Genomic DNA, 10,841 nt, shown 5'->3' with positions numbered 1-10,841 from the left:
ATATAAAGGAATTTCATTCACTTGGATTTACAGTCTTTTTACAAAGTTCATTACAAAAGGCTCTCCAGGAAACAAACAGATCGTGAGTTCAGTCCTCCTCCCCCCATGATGCTCCATCTGTCTGGACTGTATCTGTTCTAGACACATAATAACCTTTGCTCACATCCAGGAAGGAACAGACTTTCAAAAATTATTCCCAGAGTTGAACTGGATATGTTTTTGGCAAGTTTTCTATTCTATAAGGTGTCTTTTCTGGCAAAAATGTGGTGAAAACATATGTAAATGTGTCAGGAACGTTCCAATAAAAATTTTTCTTTGCAGAATTCCATTTACAAATGCTGGACATGGTGTTACTATTGACCTTACTCATGTTGTAGCTTTTGGTTAATGGGGGCTGGTCCCTCAGGACAGGGTACCCTGGATAGGGTATCTGCTAGGTCTGTTCTGCCTCTTGAGAGATGGTCTCTGCAAACCCCACAAAACTCAGAGCTTGGCTTAAAAGGCATCTTTCCAGAATGCAAAACTGTTTTCTACAGCTTCAGCACCAGTGTTAACAAAGGAACAGCAAACACCTGGGAATTTTACCACTGAGTTTTGCCTTGCCCTGATTGGGAGAGTGTTCCCACCTGTGGCTGTTTGGTTGGCTGTCCAGTAGATGAGAGCCCTCCTCCCACCTGTGCTGCAGAGGTGGTGGCTGGTAGGAACAAGGTCTGGTGAGGCCATAACACAGCCTCATCCCTGCTCTGACTGTGCCATCTTGTCCTGTGCTTGGACAGTTTTGACTCAGTTGTAACCTGAGGTTGTAAAGCAGAAGCTGCAGTAGCCCTGAGTGTGCCAGAAGCTTCACCACACACAACCAGCATTCAGGCTGTTAGCCGGATAGAGCTGGGACTCAGACATGAAAAAGTACAGGATAGACTCCTGGAGGTGGGTGTTGAATTTTTTTTTTAAATCTTTCTGGTGCAGAACTTGCTGTTTATACTCCCACTGTAACTTCTTTTCAATTCTAGCTGTCCCCAAAATATGGGAAAACACTCTGTGAAGAGTTCAGCAGCAAATTAATTTCTTCCCTACCCATAGAAGCAGAAGTCTGCACCTGCCTGTCTCAGCTGCAGCTGACCATCATTCCTGATTCTTGTTATTAGCTCTGCCTGAGATGCTAATGAGTCCTGTAGGGTTTTTATACTGCAAAAGGGAATGCCTATGTTTGGGGGGGGGGGGGGAAGAGGAGGGCTGATGGCCAGACCTCAGAGAATCATTGCTGCTTTGGAAGAGAAAATCAAAGTACCTACTTTTCTCTCAGGAATCGGGTTTTAATCCTGTCATTGCCACCTTTGCTGGTGGTTGAGTGTTCCTCTCTGTAAGCCTGACCTGGGTGTGTATCTGCAGGCACAAACCTGCATTGGCACGACTCTGCTTTGCCTCACTTGCACTCACAACGCGGGGCTGTGGGGTGCGAGGGGCTGCTCAGCTCTGGCACTGCAGGCAGAAGGTAATGAGGACAAGGCACAGAGGTGCACTGTGCTATGTGCCTGCCTCCACATCTGTTGTGAAGCTTTATGAATTTTTGCAAAATGCTTTAGCAGCTGAGGCTGAGCTGGTCACTGTTGGAGGGACAGCATGAAGGCCATCCGTGACCTACAAGTGGCATTGCCAAATTGTAACAGCAGGTGTAGAAAAACATAAATCTTTGGGTAGTGTGGGCAAGCCTTGTCCTAAGCTGAAGCAATTCTAAATTCAGATATTTGGAAGGTCCCATGGTACTTTATAAATCCTGTAGAGCACTCTCCAAAATCTGGAAGCTCGGTCTCCTCTTGCTTTGAAGCCAAGACCACTTAGAGCTAATTCTCTCTTCTTTGCCCTTGCCATTGACCTAATTTATGGAGATGAAAGAAGGAAAAACAATTAGCTCACTGGGAAATTCTATTATGTGGAAGGGAGGTGGACGTTTGATCAATACTCTTGGGTTATGGTCTCAGCTGGAAGGGCAGATTTTTGTCTCCCAGATGGAGTGATGCCTGTTAGTCCCTGAGGCTTGCAAGTGGGAAAGATAGCGATCCAGCCTTTCACTTCTGGAAAACTAAAAGATGCTACTTTCATCTTCTCAAGAAATGATCTGTCATATATATTGGACATAATTCATCCTGTTGTTGTTGGGGTAAAAGAGCTCAGTAGGGAAATGTGCCTTTCATTCATTCCACTGTGCCTAATGGTGTAAAGCAGAACCCACCCCAGCCTCTTGCTCTCCCAGCCCAGAAGTGATTTCTCGTTGACTTTCACAGTATCAGTGACTTACTCCATTCCAACCTGTAAGACATTCTCTGAGCTCCTCCCTTGCTCTCTCACCTTGCTAACATAACTGGGGCCCTGGGCATCACCCGTGCTGTGGGCTGGGGTGTGCACACAGTGTGTCCTGCTGAGGGCAGCCTGTGCCCCTGGGCTTCTGGCTGTCACTCCAAAGCAGCCTCTCTGCTACACTGGGGCAGGTGAAGCAGACCTGGCTGCTCTTAAATGTTAACACTCTCACTGAAACAAATTAGCATATATTAGGAGAGGAAAGGCTAAGTGGGATTTTGCCTTTGAAGCTACTCTTGAATGATTTGAATCACTGCTTTTTTCCCAACCACTGCAGAAAAGTATTAATTTATCTCATTTAAGGTTTGTTATTATGAAAAGACAGAGATGTCAATAGTTGTGAGCTCAAGGTTTAATTTCCAGCAAGAGAGTTGTTGAGAAGCTTTAGTAATGTATGGCTAATTTGTTGTAAAGTTAAAACCATAAACTAGCACTGCTAATGGGAATTCTTACACCTCCGCTAATGTCCTCCAACACACACATATTATTTTCATGCCACTAGTTGCCTTTTGGAATGGACAATTTGCCATAATGAGTAAAGCAATTAATCTGCTGAGCCTCCTACTTTCCTTCCAGCTATAGCTAATACAGAGAGTTGATATATTTAGCATTTTTATTCTACATCCACTCTAACAGTCTCAACGGTTTTTACTCATGTAAGTGTAAGAAGCCTCTAAGCTACTCTGATAGCAGAGAGATCATAAATTATCTGCTTTTGCCAAGGTGGGAAACAAAGAAATTGCATGGCAAATGTCCTTTAGTGCTCCTGGTGCTGGATTTAGAACATTGTAACTGTGAGTCACAAAGCAGTGATTCCATATATCTTTATCCTGTAAGTGAAAATGTGGGATATTTTAAAAAAATAATAATTATTAACTTCATTTTGGCACATTTTCTTCCAGTTCATGTATCTCTTTTCCCCCTCAATATGCAACCAGGCCTTCCACCAATCATTTTTTGGCTCAGTTGGCCAGAGCATGGTGCTAACAGTGCCAAGGTCATGGGTTCAATCCCTGTATAGGCCATTCACTTAAGAGAGTTTGACTTGGTGATCCTTGAGGGTCCTTTCCAACTCAGAATATTCTGTGAAGTCACTCTCTAGCTCTCCCATGGTTGTTTTGCCCCGGGAAGCTCAGCTGTAGCACCAGCACTGCACCACCCCCAGGCAGGCTCTGTGTGTCCCTGGCAGTCCCTTGGCTCCCCTCCCTACTGGCTTGCTAGCTAGATCCCAAAAAATTTGCTAGGGTTCTGTGATCTAGCAGATGAGACACAGGCTTTTCTGGTTAAGGTGATAACTGATCTGCTACACCTTGTTCTGCAGGTGTTTCAGCATCAAATCTTCAGTGCCAGGTGGCTGGAGTTGGTTCATATAAAAGTTGAACACAGTGACAAAAGCTGCTGCACTTGGAAGAAGGTGGTGGAACCGGGTAAGAAAGAAGGATCTGTTGCACTACTGATTCCTTGGCATTGCTGGAAATCTCCTTAGAAGCCATGTAAGAAAATGATTTTCTAAGCCAAGTATGCTGTTGTTTTTATGAATTTTATATCAGTCCCGTTACTTGCTACGTGCAATACAAGGGGCTGGCTAGGCTGATGTTTTTTAGATTGTTCTGCTTTCTGAACACTGTGTTCTGGTGTGGGGTCCCACTGCTTGTGTGTCCCTGGGGGTGGCAGGGGCTGGAGCACCAGGTACTGTGTGCTGTGTCCTTGTGAGCACTTCTAGAGAGGCCCTGGCCAAGGCTTGCAGTCTCTGCCAATTTTTCTTCAGCCCTCACTCCTGGAGTTTTTGCTGTTAGTTTTAAAGAAGATGAATAACACTACAGAGCTCCCTGTGTGCAGCAACAGTGGTGAATTACTCCTGCCAGAAGGGAGGTTTCAGTGGGAAATCTGGTCTGGACCCCAATATGACTTCTCTCTGCTCATCAGTGTAGATTAGGTATGTGACCTCTCCAGCCCTACAGTTGATTATTTCATTATTGTTTGGACTTACAAAATTATCTGTTGCTAAATATAGCAACAGCTCCTTCCCCGGGTAGTTTCTGGACTCGGGGATTTGTCTGCTTACAGTTAAGAAGTTCTGCTTCCTGGTCAGATGATACAGGATGCCCCTCACCCAGAAATAGCAGGGCTTTCTGATGGGTGCTCTGGGCACATCTGGGAAAGCTTCACTTCATGGTCTGGCCCCAGCTGTGACCAGGAAATGGGCATGATCTGTTACCAAACGAGATCAACAGGGGAAAAAAAGAGCTGGTCCATAAAGTTCTGGCAGCGAGGAGAAGCTGATTTGGGCAGAAGCATGCCCACCCTTTTGGAGCAGGGGTGCTCACTGGCATCATGTCAAAGAGGAGTACAGCTGTCTTCAATGAGTGAAATGGGCATGAGAAAGTAGTGCTGGTCATGAGGAGGAGTGCAGTGATAGGATCACTGGTCAGTCAGCAGGCTAAAGTGGTGTGCAGTTCTTACAATGCTGAGACTCAAATAAAGGCCTGGTGGAGCCAAGCAGCCTTTCTGCAAGGCTGTTTCTTGGAAGTGTGGGTGACCTTGGAAACAGAAGGGCCCTCCCTCCAAGAGGGCTGCTCAGAAAGCCTTGCAGTACTGCAGAAGAGGCATTTTGCAATGCACCAGGTGGTGGGGACCAGCACAGGCTGGGATCAGTGCAATCTGGAATACCAGGTGGCATGCTGAAGCCTGGTGCCAGCACAGGCTTGCTATCATTCTTGTCATATAATTCATTGGTGATCTTGCTAATTTGAAATCCGATCTGTGTTCTGTATTGACTTAAATATCTTCTGCCAAATGAGTGGTAGTGTGAAAATCTAGCATTAATTGTTTGTCAAGACACAGCTGAAGAAACAGTCAAAGTGAGTATGACTCACTTGGAAGAAGTGTTTTTCACCTCTGTTTCCCCTCTTCTTTCCACCGTGTTCACCTCATCTCCCTTATCTTTGCAGAGTGATGCTTTCTTTAGGGAAAAACACTGGGGCTTTGGCATAGAGAACTCTGCAAAGGTACTGCTCAGGCTGCTGGAGCTACTGAAATACTCTGAGTAGCAGATGACAGGTTTTCTGTCACTGCTGCATTTCTGGTGCTCTGGATCTTTTTCTGGATATCTACAGTGGCATTTCACAGTGGAGTGAGATTCAGTGACCTTTTGCTGGGTCATCAGCATGGGGTTTATTCTCGCTTTTCTCTCAGTTGTGAAGCAAATGCTGCTGGCACAGTTGGCAGGTAAGACTGCACTGCAGATGAATCTGATGTGATGGGACTGCTGCAGTCTGGAGGGATGAATGTGTGGCAATCTCTAAAGCCAGGTAACTTCTCAAGTCTTGCTTGCGATATGACGAAACGAGGTGAAATATTTTTGAGTGTGTAACTTAAATAGGTGGAATATTGTGCCTTCTCCTTGCTACTGCTTCTTGTATCTACTTCAAGGGAAAATAAATAGCTTTAAAAATGTGGGTTTGTCTATGGCAGAAGTAGCACTGAATAGAAACAGTGTGAAGAAAACAGTCGTGTTTGCAAGCTGTCGGAGAAACTTGCCTCTCATTGATCTTCCAGGTTAGCAGAATGTGACAACCTATAGCAACAAAAGTGAACAAGCATGGGATAAAATACAAGGTCTGCTTAAAAATTTATTAAGATGAACTCCAAAACCTCAGAAGGGTATTTGTGTTGGGATTTTTCTTTTTTCTTAGCAGTGTTTCTAAACAATCTGGAGTGAATTAGACCCCTACAATTGGAAATTTAATTTGGGGTCGTCTTTAAATGAACTCTAAAAGCATTAGACTCTGCTTGGCCAGGATCTCTGCTTTGGGCCTAAGCCCAGCATGTCATCTCCAAATCAATTCCAAGGTCCTTTTCCAGCCCAAGCTACTATTGATTATTTCTCTTTCCTTTTAACAAAAAGTCATCTCTGCCGTGATCACATTATATATCTTCGTCAGTAAATCAGTAAAGGCAATTTCAGACTGAAGGAAGCTGCTGCCTGAGGAAGCACTGTGGCTTATCTCTGGCAGCAGTGCAGCAGCTGCTGTGTGTGCCTGGGCTGGCCACTGCTCCCCCAGCACGGCCACCTCCTGGGCTCACAAGGCTGCAGCTGCTCAGCAGTCATGCCAAAAGAAGTGTGTATACAGATTTTAGGCACCTGCCCTTCCCATCTCGAGTCTTGGAGGACAGTTTTACCTTTTGATTCATTTTGGAAGTGGAGTATAATCCTGGAGAGAGGGAGGTGCAATTTGGTGAGGTTTGCTTCTGATGGGCTGATGCTTATCAGAGGTGTTGGGATGTGTTGTGTCACCTCTGTAGTGGTAGGAGGTCTCACTCTTGACCCAGCTGTGTTGTATTTTGACAGAAGATAGGGAATACAGAATGGTGCTGTGATAAGGTTGTAAGAGTATTTGTGTTTGTGTAGTATGACTTTTTACAGGCTTAATTCAGATGTTTTAAGTGACAGTTTTGTGTTGGGTTTTTTTCAGGTGAAAATAGTCTTTTTTTAGTAGAAGTCATGGGAATCCCATGGAAAATGACTGTAAATAAGGGACTGATGTGTATGTAGTTTGTGTCAAGGCATATGGAATTAGAATAAATCTCTTAAAATAAAGGCCAGGTGGCAATACAAGCCAGAGCAATGGTGCCCTGTGTGCTACTAACCTCGTTAGTGCAGTTACTAATAATTACCACATCCCTAAATGACCATATTGTATTCAGTAGTGTCAGTAAGGTCAATTCACAGTCATAGGATGAAAGGGGACACTCCAATAGCTCTTAGTGTGCATCAAAATGAGAAGATTGATATTGACAAGGCGACCTCAGCTCCGAAGGGGCAGTTTATTTTGAATGGCTGTAGTTTTCCTTTGCTTATGATTGACAACCTCGGTGGTATGACTATTTTCTTTCTTTCTGTGGGTTTTTTCTTTGTCTTGAAACAGCACCCCAGTTCATGTTAGTTATTTCATGTAACACAGCTACAGTACAAGCAAGTGAAGACCAGTAAGATTTTCTGCAAGTTGCTGCACCCCAGTGCCCAATGCCCCCCGAGTGCCCTTTGGTCGTTCTCTGGATGACCCCGGCCCTGTGTTAATGTCTGGCATTCAGTTCCGCAATTAAAATGTGTGGCCTGACATCAGTTCCGAATTTGTCTTTCCTTCAATTTTTCATGTCCACCCAATTCATTCTTTTGTCCTCTTAACCTTCTCTGTGCCAGATAACTGTGTGTTTTATCCATCAGTGGAAAGTTTGCTGTAATTTATTTACAATTTCTCATCTTTTTCTCTTTCTACATTGAGTTCTGTACTGAAAAGTAATTTAATTGGTATTCTGTAAAATTTGGAGTCATCAACACTCCTATTTACTCCACAACTTTTTTTTTTTCCTCAAGTAAAGTGATTAAAAAGTTATGCTGTAGACTTTTTGGAGGAAGAACTGCATATTCTTCTTCTTTGTCTGCAGAACACCTGGGTACATGCAAATTTGTAAACTTACTTAGCTAAATGTAGGCCCTGAAGACTGTTTTCTGATTATATTGGGCAATTAAAAGCTTAGGCTTAGTGAGCACTGTTGCTATCAGCAGAATGAGAATGCATTTTTAATAAACACGTTAAGTATCTCCAGGATTTGACTGTTTGACAGTATTGGCTATGGAGGGAGGTTATGCTGTTATTGCTTGAGTGATCAATGCAACTGTTCTGAGACATGTGGAGGAGAAAAAAGAAATTATGGAGTGTGGCAAAAAACCTTTTGAGAAAACTTGTGAGAAAACACGACTTTCAGTAGAGGGCTCTTTAACCTCAGCTTCCTTGAAGGTTCAGAATACTTATATTGCATTTCTTCCTACAGAATATGGTGCTGCCACTGTAGAAAATGCTATGCACTGAATAAAATAAATTGTACAAACAGAAGGGTACACCCCCACACCTCCTCAAGCCTCTTGATTTGGTATAACACAGGGTAAGATATTTGTAAAACAGACAAAAAGGAAATACTCATCCTTGATATTTACAGTAGATGATGCAGCTTGGAAGCACTTTCTGGTGCAGAATTTGCTGCATTTGCCTTAGATAAATGGATGGCAAAGGGATTCTTGTTAGGAGAAAAATCTAGAATAATGGGGCCAGGAGCAGCAACTGTTCTCAGATGTGAAATATGAGGAGGTGACTTGGCAGTCCTGGAGATGTGAGAGCAGGCAGACAGACCTTGAATATCTGGGGTTTTCTGCTCTCTTTATCTGGTTGAGGTCCCCTTTCCCCCACCAAAACTCTGGTGATCCCTGAGCAGCAGCATGGGGTGACTGTTGCTTCTTGCCTGAGTGTTGAGGCAGGAATGATGACTGATGTGATACGTAAAGTATGTGAAAGCTATGGTTTATTTTTGTTTTTCCATCAGTACACATGTTGCATTTCAGCTGTGTGTCCACGTCCCTGAATATTTGGAGTGAATATTTTTACTAATAAATAGCAGGCAAATGTAACTTTTTTGTCTTGGTATAAAATAATACTGTTAATTTTTTTTCAATATCCAGGGAATACTTGCTTTTAAGACAGGAAGAAGGAGGTACTTTGAAAACTAACTTTTGCTGTCTTCTCTGACTTCCTGTTAGTCAAATAATGAGGGCAAAAAAGAGGAAGCAAAACTTAACGAAGAAAAAACCATGATACTTTGACTAACTTTTAAAAATAAGTTAATAAACAGTGCATTTGTAATAAGTTTACATTGATTGTTTTTCCTTAGATATTAAGATTTATTCTCCCTAGAGTGCAATAAATCTGAGGTGGAAACAGGCCAGGGAATGCTCATTTGTTGCCTCTTGGGAAATGGTGTTTGCACAGCAATTGCTGGCCTGGAGACTCCACTCCTGAATGGGTTAAGAAGTGTGAGAGCAGAGCCAAGTCAGGGACTCCAGAGGGAGCCCAGGAGAGTGGAAGAGAGGTGTTTTTGTCAAATACTTGGAGAAATAGCTCTGACTTCAGTGATTGGTTTTGGCTGAGCAGCTTGACATTGCTGAGCCCAGTCATGCTATGTGCTATCTCTCTTTAAGGAACTGTTTGTATTTCGATGGGCAGTAAAAGTTAGCTAAAATATTTTTTTAAACAGATGACTGTTATAAACCATTTTTTTTTACCTCAACACCCTTCATTGTCTCTGTTGCAGCTTTTTGTCCCCATGCAGCTGCATGGAAGCAGTTGGCTTCCATGTGTTCCTGTCTTCAGAGGCCTCCTGTTCTGTTCTCTGGCTTTTGAGCAAAGCTCTGGTTAAGCATCTGGACTTGCCTGGGGAGTCTTTCCATGTAATAGATGGAAAGCCTTAACTGGTTTTACACATTGCCTAGAAAAATCTTGAGAGATGGATTACAGCTGGTTTATTACTGATACTTTGCTAGATTTTTGTGCAAACTGTTTTAAATCCTCTCCCTCTCTTCCTAAATTATCTCCATTACATGTTAGCACAAATAGATGTGATAGAGCTAAAATCCATGGCTTGCTACAGGACACAATATTAGGCTTTTTAAAAATGATATTCAGTCATGCTGGTGATAACAGATAGTTTCTGTTAAAAGGTGTTTACCCTTAGCAGTATTTTGTTAATGGAAAGAAGTGAAGATGTCCGGCCACCTCTTCTGTTAGGAAGTCTTCTGTTGGAAGCACAAGAACAGGGCCCCTAGAGGTAAAGGGCCTCTATTTTTAAGAGCAGTAGTTCAGTAGTTGCTACAGTCTTACTGTAATCCCAGACTGCTTTCTTGGTCTGAGGACAGAGAAGAGGAGTGCTATGGCAAGGCAACTGTGTCTTCTTTCCCTTCTGTGTTAAGAAGGGGGGGAAATTTTTTTGATACATTTCAATTTTTTTTTTCTTGAATTGGCAGCTGATGATCCAAGTTTTTCCCCTGCTACCCTGCAACTGGGAGCAGTAACTGTCTGGTTACTAGATGTATATACAGTAAGTAAGCAGCATTGGTTTGCTTATTCCAAACTGAACTGCATGGAACCTCTAACTTCCTTCCAGGATGCTGTAGACAGCAACAAGGACCCTTTAGAGGTCACCTACAAATGCTGGTTTAAGCTCTTACAAAGAAAAACTTAAACTAATTATCCTTGTGTTGGACAAACTGCTCTTTGCCAAGAAACATAATAAAGTGGTGCCTTATTGAAGGGAGGAAAGGACAGAACATCAGGAAGGAAATTGGGTTTGTACACACTTAAGCAGGCTATTTCTTCCACCAGATACTGCTGTTATGGAAGCTTCCCTTCTCTGGTGTCCAAGGAGGCATTGTCCAGTTGCTGCCCATCCTGCAGCAGGAGATACTGGCAGCCCAGGATGCCCAGAGGCTCCTTGGCCACTGCTGCCTGTGGGGTACTGCCCAGAGAGGTCAACTTCTGCTGCTCAGTCCTCAGCAGGACTGCAGATCTTGCCTGCAACAGACAGACTGTTAATGTGTCTTTCTGTGGCTGCTCTTTCCTTGCCTTGTGATCCAGCCTTCCTCAAAGCAACAAGAG

General features: G+C 43.4%; 1 protein-coding gene across 10 annotated transcripts in view; it reads left to right on the top strand.

Annotated features, from left to right (window-relative positions):
* Positions 1–700: 700 nt before the first annotated feature.
* The window catches only part of RET (ret proto-oncogene), a 263,437-nt gene continuing 253,296 nt past the window's right edge, over positions 701–10,841 (top strand). For 8 of the 10 annotated variants that reach the window (XM_069019246.1, XM_069019245.1, XM_069019243.1 and 5 more), the window contains exons 1-2: positions 701–927; positions 3,677–3,848. The gene's annotated coding sequence lies outside the window, so the exon portion shown is untranslated. Of the gene's footprint in view, positions 928–1,238; positions 1,285–1,389; positions 1,493–3,676; positions 3,849–10,841 lie in introns of those variants that run through there. The other 2 variants (XM_069019240.1, XM_069019242.1) reach the window with 2 other exon arrangements.

This window comes from Aphelocoma coerulescens, chromosome 6 (genome assembly GCF_041296385.1).
Source record: "Aphelocoma coerulescens isolate FSJ_1873_10779 chromosome 6, UR_Acoe_1.0, whole genome shotgun sequence".
NCBI lineage: Eukaryota > Metazoa > Chordata > Aves > Passeriformes > Corvidae > Aphelocoma > Aphelocoma coerulescens.
The sequence above is the reverse complement of the archived record's forward strand: the minus strand, read 5'-3'. Positions and strand labels throughout refer to the sequence as shown.